This window comes from Podarcis cretensis, assembly GCF_951804945.1.
Source record: "Podarcis cretensis genome assembly, chromosome: 4".
Taxonomy (NCBI): Eukaryota; Metazoa; Chordata; class Lepidosauria; order Squamata; family Lacertidae; genus Podarcis; species Podarcis cretensis.
This window is the reverse complement of record NC_137173.1, coordinates 63,935,573-63,945,163: the sequence shown is the minus strand read 5'-3', so window position 1 is coordinate 63,945,163 and position 9,591 is coordinate 63,935,573.

Here is a 9,591-nt window from a genome sequence, read left to right as displayed (position 1 = left end):
ATCAATTTATGGGAAAAGATACTGTATTGAAAAATGCTGAAAAGGAGACGTTTAGTGAAATTCTCATGGGTAGGTGCAAGGATTTTGTTGTGCTTATTTTACTTTCAAGGTACTGTAGCTAAGGAGCATTTTGTGACTGCCCTTTGTCTCATTCTGCAAATGATCTCTTCAGTGGTCTGCACTTTGCAATATCCTTGAGTGCTAACATTTCCAGAAAAAAACTCTGATATGCTTAACTGGTCTTTCCTGTAAGCTTGGGAATGTATGGGGGCTACCTGTTCTTTGTTTGGCCACTGTTCTTTGTCATCTTTTATGAAGTCTCTTTACTTTCAAAGAAATCAGTGAGGATTATTTAAAATAATAAGAAGAAGAACAACTTCCTTAAAAATAAAACTTGTGGTCACACTGATATCAGGTGCTCAGTAGCCAGCCAACCTCCTTGGTTTTCCATGCTAAAAACAGAGCTCAGAGGAAGATGTCATGTGGTAATCCATGAGACTTTTCCAAATCATGAAGCTTAAGCAGATTATTGTAGAAATGTTTAATGGAAAGAAATGCTTACATGCGACTCACCACCACCATCACACAATAATAAAGTAAGCTCAACCTTGATGACCCATAGCTTGAGGCTTGTGGGTAGTTGTGGGTACAATTAGGGCCCGAATGAATGCTAGACAGCAGGACCCAGATGCACAGGTTGAGCTTCATTTACCCCAGGGGTCGGCAACCTGCGGCCCACGGGGGTTGTTTAAATGGCCCCCGAGCCGCCCCAAAACTGAGCCACCAGCTCAGCAAACCAGCACAGCGGGAGTGGGGACTCGCTTCCGTGGCACCGGAAATCACATCTACACATGTACAGATGCCAAAAATTGCATCTGTGCAGACGCGACCCGGCCCATGGAGCGTTCTTCACAGGAGTGAACCGGCCCAGGCAAGGTAAACCTTGCCAACCCCTGATTTTACCCAATCCTCATTTAGCTAGGAGGGAGAATTTTCTTCCAGTCCTTGGCTAAGCCGCCTTACAAGCCCATGTGTGTGAGGGCAATGCTTCTCTCTTTAGTAACAATTGATTCTCCCTGCAGATAATTATAAGTTGTCCTGAGTCTTCTTTCGGGTGCGGAGGCAAAGGATTCAGCATAGTACTGCCATCATACAGGGTTCCATAGGAAATAATGTAAGAAGAGGTTCAAATTTGTTGCTGTCTGAGAAGATTTGTTTTATGCTGGATGTTTCAGATAAATATATGACTTCTGTAAGTGCAATGTTTGCAGTAGCTGCTGGGGGAAATCTGCAAGAGCTAAGTACTGCCTATTGCTGCACTGCATTGGATTAATCAGCTTATAGAAGTATATGATGCTTGACACTTCTGCTGATGTGGTAGGTGTCTTGTACCAGTAATTGGACCCTTTATGTTGTAAATTTTCTATGTGCTGACCTTTGCTTTTAAGGAAATAAATGACAGAGAAATGCACACATGCTGCATGCAGTCTAGCATCCTTTGGTAGGAAATGTTATAGCAGTTCAAATAGTGCAGCTTCTAGATATATCTCAATATTTCTAGGTAAACTAACGTAACTCCACCGGCCACAGCAGATTGCTGTACAGCTAAGTTGCTCTTATAGCTCCAATTGCCAGTAATTTATAATTTATTTATTATTTTTTTAAAAAATGAAACTACCAACAAATAAGTAGGCAGCTGTTAGATGTTTGGACTAATAAATTGTATTGATTAAGTCTCATCAAAGACTATGGAAAAGACTGAAAGTTTATTTCAATAAGGTGGAAACATACAAAATAAATAATGATATCCCACCCCAACCCCACAAGAATAACTGAATTCACATATAATGCTAAGCTAAACTATGGCTTAGTGTTACGCTTGCTTGCGGGTTATGGGTAAAGAGGAGAGAGATGAACTATTATGGTTATGAAAACTTGGGTTTGGATGGCACACTAAACTAAAACTTGACTTAGCTGCTGCACCATCCTGAAAGAAATGTGCATCTGAGAAAAACGTACAGTGGTACCTCGGGTTACATACGCTTCAGGTTACATACGGTTTAGGTTACACACTCCACTAAGCCAGAAATAGTGCTGGGGGCCACCAGGGCGCGCATTGGAAGATGGCCGACAATAACATCTCTCCGAGCCACACGAGGTAATTAAGAGGCTGATATGGGAGTATGCAGCCTCCCTTGCCCCCCAAGGGAATGGGGGGTACTGCCTTGCCTGCTGTGCCCATAATTCACCCCCGGATTCGAAAGAAGGGGGTGTGGGCACTAGGCACGAAGCCCTCAGGTGGGGTCGGCTCTCCCGGACGCTGTCTCTAATCGTGCACTGGTTTGCATCAGCTCGAAATATATAATTGGAAAAAGAAGCAAATGCACATACTTCAAGTGAAGATCGGGAGTAAAGACTGCTGATTAATGGGATCTCTGTGATGCGGAGCGACCGGCTGGACAATAAATTAAGTGAAGACTCATCATTAAAAGATCGGTATGTCGGAGCAAAACGGAAAGGGGGGGAGGAAAAAACTTTTCTTTTTTTGGTACCCAGTAATCCTAAGGAGCCCCTTCATGGATCACTGCCTTGCCGTGGCGAAGGGGCTTGAAGAACTCAGAGAAGCTATGAACTATGCCGAGCAGGGCACCAAAGATGAACAGGTCATAGTGGAGAGTTTTGACCAAACGTGATCCACCTGGAGGAGGAATCGGCAAGCCACTCCAGTATCCCTGCCAAGAAAACTCCATGGACAAAGACAACAGGCATATAAAAGTTATGACGCTGGAAGATGAGCCCCTCAGGTCGGAAGGCGTCCAACATGCTACTGGGGAAGAGCGGAGGGCAAGTACAAGTAGATCCAGAGCTGATGAAGCGGCTGGGCCAAAGCCGAAAGGACGCTCAGTTGCGGATATGCCTGGAAGCGAAAGGAAAGTCCAATGCTGTAAAGAAAAATATTGCATAGGAACCTGGAATGTAAGAACCATGAACCTGGGTAAGTTGGAGGTGGTCAAAAATGAGATGGCAAGAATAAATATTGACATCCTGGGCATCAGTGAACTAAAATGGACGGGAATGGGTGAATTCAGTTCGGATGACCATCATATCTACTACTGTGGGCAAGAAACCCGTAAAAGAAATGGAGTGGCCCTCATAGTCAACAAAAGAGTGGCAAAAGCTGTACTGGGATGCAATCTCAAAAATGATAGAATGATCTCGATACGAATCCAAGGCAGACCTTTTAACATCACAGTAATCCAAGTTTATGCACCAACTACTGGTGCTGAAGAAACTGAAATTGACCAATTCTATGAAGACTTACAACACCTTATAGAAGTGACACCAAAGAAGGATGTTCTTCTCATTATAGGGGATTGGAATGCTAAAGTAGGGAGTCAAGAGATAAAAGGAACAACTGGCAAGTTTGGCCTTGGAGATCAAAACGAAGCAGGGCAAAGGCTAATAGAGTTCTGTCAAGAGAACAAGCTGGTCATCACAAACACGCTTTTCCAACAACACAAGAGACGACTCTACACATGGACATCACCAGATGGGCAGCATCGAAATCAGATTGATTATATTCTCTGCAGCCAAAGATGGAGAAGCTCTATACAGTCAGCAAAAACAAGACCTGGAGCTGACTGTGGCTCAGATCATCAGCTTCTTATAGCAAAATTCAAGCTTAAACTGAAGAAAGTAGGAAAAACCCCTGGGCCGGTAAGATACAATCTAAGTCAAATCCCTTATGAATACACAGTGGAAGTGAGGAACAGGTTTAAGGATTTAGATTTGGTGGACAGAGTGCCTGAAGAACTATGGATGGAGGCTCGTAACATTATACAGGAGGCAGCAACGAAAACCATCCCAATGAAAAGGAAATGCAAGAAAGCAAAGTGGCTGTCCAATGAGGCCTTACAAATAGCGGGGGAGAGAAGGCAAGCAAAATGCAAGGGAGATCGTGAAACATACAGGAAATTGAATGCAGATTTCCAAAGAATAGCAAGGAGAGACAAGAAGACCTTCTTAAACAAGCAATGCAAAGAAATAGAGGAAAGCAATAGAATGGGAAGAACCAGAGATCTGTTCAAGAAAATTGGAGATATGAAAGGAACATTTCGTACAAAGATTTCCATAATAAAGGACAAAAGTGGAAAGGACCTAACAGAAGCAGAAGACATCAAGAAGAGGTGGCAAGAATACACAGAGGAATTATACCAGAAAGAAACGGATGTCTCATATACCCCAGGTAGTGTGGTTGCTGACCTTGAGCCAGACATCCTGGAGAGTGAAGTCAAATGGGCCTTAGAAAGCACTGCAAATAACAAGGCCAGTGGAAGTGATGGTATTCCAGCTGAACTATTTAAAATTTTAAAAGATGATGCTGTTAAGGTGCTACACTCAATATGCCAGCAAGTTTGGAAAACTCAGCAGTGGCCAGAAGATTGGAGAAGATCAGTCTACATCCCAATCCCAAAGAAGGGCAGTGCCAAAGAATGCTCCAACTATCGCACAATTGCACTAATTTCTCACGCTAGCAAGGTTATGCTTAAAATTCTACAAGGAAGGCTCAAGCAGTATGTGGACCGAGAACTCCCAGAAGTGCAAGCTGGATTTAGAAGAGGCAGAGGAACCAGAGACCAAATTGCAAACATGCGCTGGATTATGGAGAAAGCTAGAGAGTTCCAGAAAGACATTTACTTCTGCTTCATTGACTATGCAAAAGCCTTTGACTGTGTCGACCATGGCAAACTATGGCAAGTTCTTAAAGAAATGGGAGTGCCTGATCACCTCATCTGTCTCCTGAGAAATCTGTATGTGGGACAAGAAGCTACAGTTAGAACTGGATATGGAACAACTGACTGGTTCAAAATTGGGAAAGGAGTACGACAAGGCTGCATTTTGTCTCCCTGCTTATTTAACTTATATGCAGAATTCATCATGCGAAAGGCTGGGCTGGATGAATCCCTAGCCGGAATTAAGATTGCCGGAAGAAATATCAACAACCTCAGATATGCAGATGACACAACCTTGATGGCAGAAAGTGAGGAGGAATTAAAGAACCTTTTATTGAGGGTGAAAGAGGAGAGTGCAAAATATGGTCTGAAGCTCAACATCAAAAAAACGAAGATCATGGCTACTGGTCCCATCACCTCCTGGCAAATAGAAGGGGAAGAAATGGAGGCAGTGAGAGATTTTACTTTCTTGGGCTCCATGATCACTGCAGATGGTGACAGCAGCCATGAAATTAAAAGACGCCTGCTTCTTGGGAGAAGGGCAATGACAGGCCTAGACAGCATCTTGAGAAGTAGAGACATCACCTTGCCAACAAAGGTCCGTATAGTTAAAGCTATGGTTTTCCCAGTAGTGATGTATGGAAGTGAGAGCTGGACCATAAAGAAGGCTGATCGCCGAAGAATTGATGCTTTTGAATTATGGTGCTGGAGGAGACTCTTGAGAGTCCCATGGACTGCAAGAAGATCAAACCTCTCCATTCTGAAGGAAATCAGCCCTGAGTGCTCACTGGAAGGACAGATTGTGAAGCTGAGGCTCCAGTACTTTGGCCACCTCATGAGAAGAGAAGACTCCCTGGAGAAGACCCTGATGTTGGGAAAGATGGAGGGCACAAGGAGAAGGGGGCGACAGAGGACGAGATGGTTGGATAGTGTTTTCGAGGTTACCAGCATGAGTCTGACCAAGCTGCGGGGGGCAGTGGAGGACAGGAGTGCCTGGCGTTCTCTGGTCCATGGGGTCACGAAGAGTCGGACACGACTAAACGACTAAACAACAACAACAACAATCCTAAGGAGAGAGAGAAAGAATCATTGCAAATTACTAATCACAAGCAGGAGATTAAGAACTGTGTGGAAATGAATTACTGATCAAAGAGAGGACTGGTGGGAATCATCGGGAATGTAAAGAAAGCTTTGTGACGCAGTTACAAAATGGAGATTCGTTAAGACAGGCCTGCCCACAGGAGGATGAGGGGGAGGAGGACCATGGTCATTGGAATGTGAATGCAAGGTTATTGGAATGTGAATTTGACCTGGCAGGGCCCCCTGAGATACAGATTGGCAAGCCTGTGGAAATCAACGGACAGACTGTGGGAATGTTCTTTACGGAGGTGTGGAAATGGCGTCTGTCCTTTATGTGATATGGCTCTTGGAGAGTGTAAAATCCACACAGGATATGTTTATTTTCAACCCGCTTGTGAAGATTATCAGAGATCACAAAGAAAGGAATATATGATAACAACAAGAAGATGAGGAAAATAACAAAGAGACTATCTGGACAGAACTGGACAGAACTGTGTAATTAAAGCAGTAGCAAGAGTGATGTTTGGATCCCTTTCGGAGCTCGAACTATGGGTACCCCCAACAAAATTTTAAAATTTTGGCTGTATAATTTGGAACTAATGTGATTTGGAATTAATGTGATTTGATTGGCTTGTTAATAAAAATTATTTTTTTAAAAAGAAGAAATAGTGCTTCACGTTAAGAACTTTGATTCAGGATAAGAACAGAAATCATGCTCCGGCGGCGCTGTGGCAGCAGGAGGCCCCATTAGCTAAAGTGGTGCTTCAGGTTAAGAACAGTCTCAGGTTAAGAGCAGACCTCCAGAACAAATTAAGAACTTAACCCAAGGTACCACTGTACAGGAATGCCAACAATGCTAGCAAATTTTGTTAGGGATGGCATTACAGTGGAAATCATGAGTAATGGTGACCACCCAGCTGCCAATCCAAGGTTGAAAAGAATACCTTCCACAAACTGGATAAAGTTCATAGAACCTAATACAAGAGTTGCCAGAAGTTTTTACCTTGAGCAAAATATGAAAATTTATTTAGAAGAGGTAGCTGTGGAAGTTTTGTAGGAAATAAAGAATATTTTTTGAAGGATTGTCAACGTTTGTGAAGATGATTCTGCACCTCTCTAAGGCTACAGTCCTACGTGTACATACCGGGGAGTAAGCCTTATTCAATACAGTGGGTCATTTGAACATGCATGGGAGTGCATTCAAGTAAACTTTATTGAAGCAGAAAGTTTCAACAAGTGTTTCTCATATTTACAGAGTATTCACAGTGTAGGCTTGATTCAAATGATAATCTTGTGATATGATAACATGGACCTGAAAACACTCCTGTAGGGAAGCACCATGTGCGCACCAGGCCTAGCCTGATTACATCCTGCACTACCTGTTTGAATCAATGCTTATCTGCCAGTTGGTCACCAATGAAACTATAAGAAATACCTGAAACTGCTAAGAAAAGAGATTCAGCACTTTCATGACTGTGTCCATTTTATTTTCATTTCAGGCTGTGCTCAGGTCACACTGTTCTGTTGCTACAATCTATATACATCATTACTACTTCCATTAAATTTGTAGATATATAATGCCTCAAATTAATGAGAATCAACAACAAGGCATAGGACTTTTTATGTTGTTGAAATGCTGTGGAATGCCACCACCCCCACCCCCGGAAGTTGACCAAGCCCCAATCTGAATACTTTTCATATGCCAAACACACACACACACACACACACACACACACACACTTCCTCCTGTTTCATTTGGGGTATTTCTTCCCCAGTTTGCATATATTGAATGTTGCTTTCTGGATTAAAACAGCTGTTTTATTATGCTGCTGTTAAAAATAAACTGGTTTACTATTGTTTTGTGGTAGGTATGATTAGTTGTTTCCATCTGGTTTCTATTAAAGAAGAGCATGGTGTAACTTTTTAAATAAATAATTTTCAGCATTAAAAAAAAAGAATTGCACAGGGAAACCCAAAACTCAAAACCCCCATTTTAAATTCCAAAGCCTTTCTTAGTTATTGAATATATGCAAAATTGTTGTTAGCCTTCCTCCCCACATGCAAACTGTGAACAGCAGCGTCTGCATACAACTCTTTCCCCTTCACCCCTGACAATCAGAGCACATGATAGCTAGCATGGCGGTGTCTCTGCTGGGTTGGTTGGTGTGGGTTAGCTTTGTTGAAAGCAGAACAACAATGTTTGCAATAAGTTACCTGAACCAGTGAGGGGTTGTGACAGAGCCAGAAAGGCCAGAGCCACCACAGACACAGCAACTATGATTTAGAATGGAGTGCGAGAGGTGGAGGGGCACTGAATTTTGGCATCGCAAAGGAAACTGCTGGAATTTGAGACGCCAATCTGTTCTCTCCCCCCCACCCCCAGTATAAGGTACACAGGTAAAGGTCTGCAGAAGCAGTTTAGTCATGCTGGCCACATGACCCAGAAAGCTGTCTGTGGACAAAGTTTTTTTGGGGAGGAGATGCCCATTTTAAACTTTGATTCAGATCTCCATCGGCCTTCCATATGCCCATGTCACATTTTTATCAATGATTAGAAGTGTTCCATAGAAACATCAACACTGGATAGATAAGTAGCATCTTCTGGCATATAACATATGTTCAATGTATTTTCAGCTCATTTTTTAGTTTCCCTAAAGAGCTGTACTTTCTTTTGACTTTTCATTTGTTACTGATTTTTTTTTAACAGTTCTGGTAGCTTATATCTCGACACCCTCCTATTAGCTGCACATCAAAAGAAGATGGTACATTAGACGTTATTAAGTAAAGAAAATTTGTACTTATCTTCTAATATTAAATAGGAAATCTGATTTGTTTCATCACTGTACAGTTTTCTACATTTCTAGTTCTACAGTGGTACCTCGGTTTAAGAACAGTTCAGTTAAAGAACGATTTGGTTTACGAACTCGGCAAAACGGGAAATGGTGTCTTGGTTTGAGAACTTTACCTTGGTCTGAGAACGGAATCTGAACGGTGGAAGAGGGGTGAACACCAATCAATATACAGTCATACCTTGGGTTACAGATGCTTTGGGTTGTGCGATTTCAGGATGTGCACTGCACTAAACCCGGAAGTACCAGAACGTGCCTCAGTTTAAGAACAGTTTTGGTTTAGGAACGGACTTCCAGAACGGATTAAGTTTGTAAACCGAGGTACAACTGTATTTGAAATTTGTGGTATCAGTAGAAACCTAGTTCTGGATGTTGTAGTATACTATAAGAAAAACTACTGAAACTTACATTTGTATATCAGTATTGTTCAGAATATAAAATGTGGGCTCTCTCGGCCTGAAAAGCGAGATGAGCACTGCACCCCATAGTCGCCTTTGACTGGACTTAACCATCCAGGGGTCCTTTACCTATTAGAAGGTATGCTTTGAGGAGGAGAGTGCTGTGTGATCTGAACAAACAGATGCCCATGCCACTATGTCCCAAACAAAACCTAATATTTCTCAACCTGTTGTGGGTGGTATGAATGGAGGATAGGAGTGGCTGTTTTCCCAGCAGAGTGTAGCCAGCAATGGCACAGAAAGGTCTTGAAGCAAGGTAAGAGGCTATTTTAAAATTCAGTTAGACATTGAGAATTTGTATTGAAGTAGTTAAGTGTTCTTCATATCTCTGCAATTGAAAATAAGGGGACAGAATCAGAATTGGTTTTTTCCACCTGCCAGTAGATCTCACTCTGCCTACCATTGGCTTTTGCTAAATCACCATTGGCTGTGGTGCCCTAACCCATCCCAATGGGCACCAGTTACCACTGT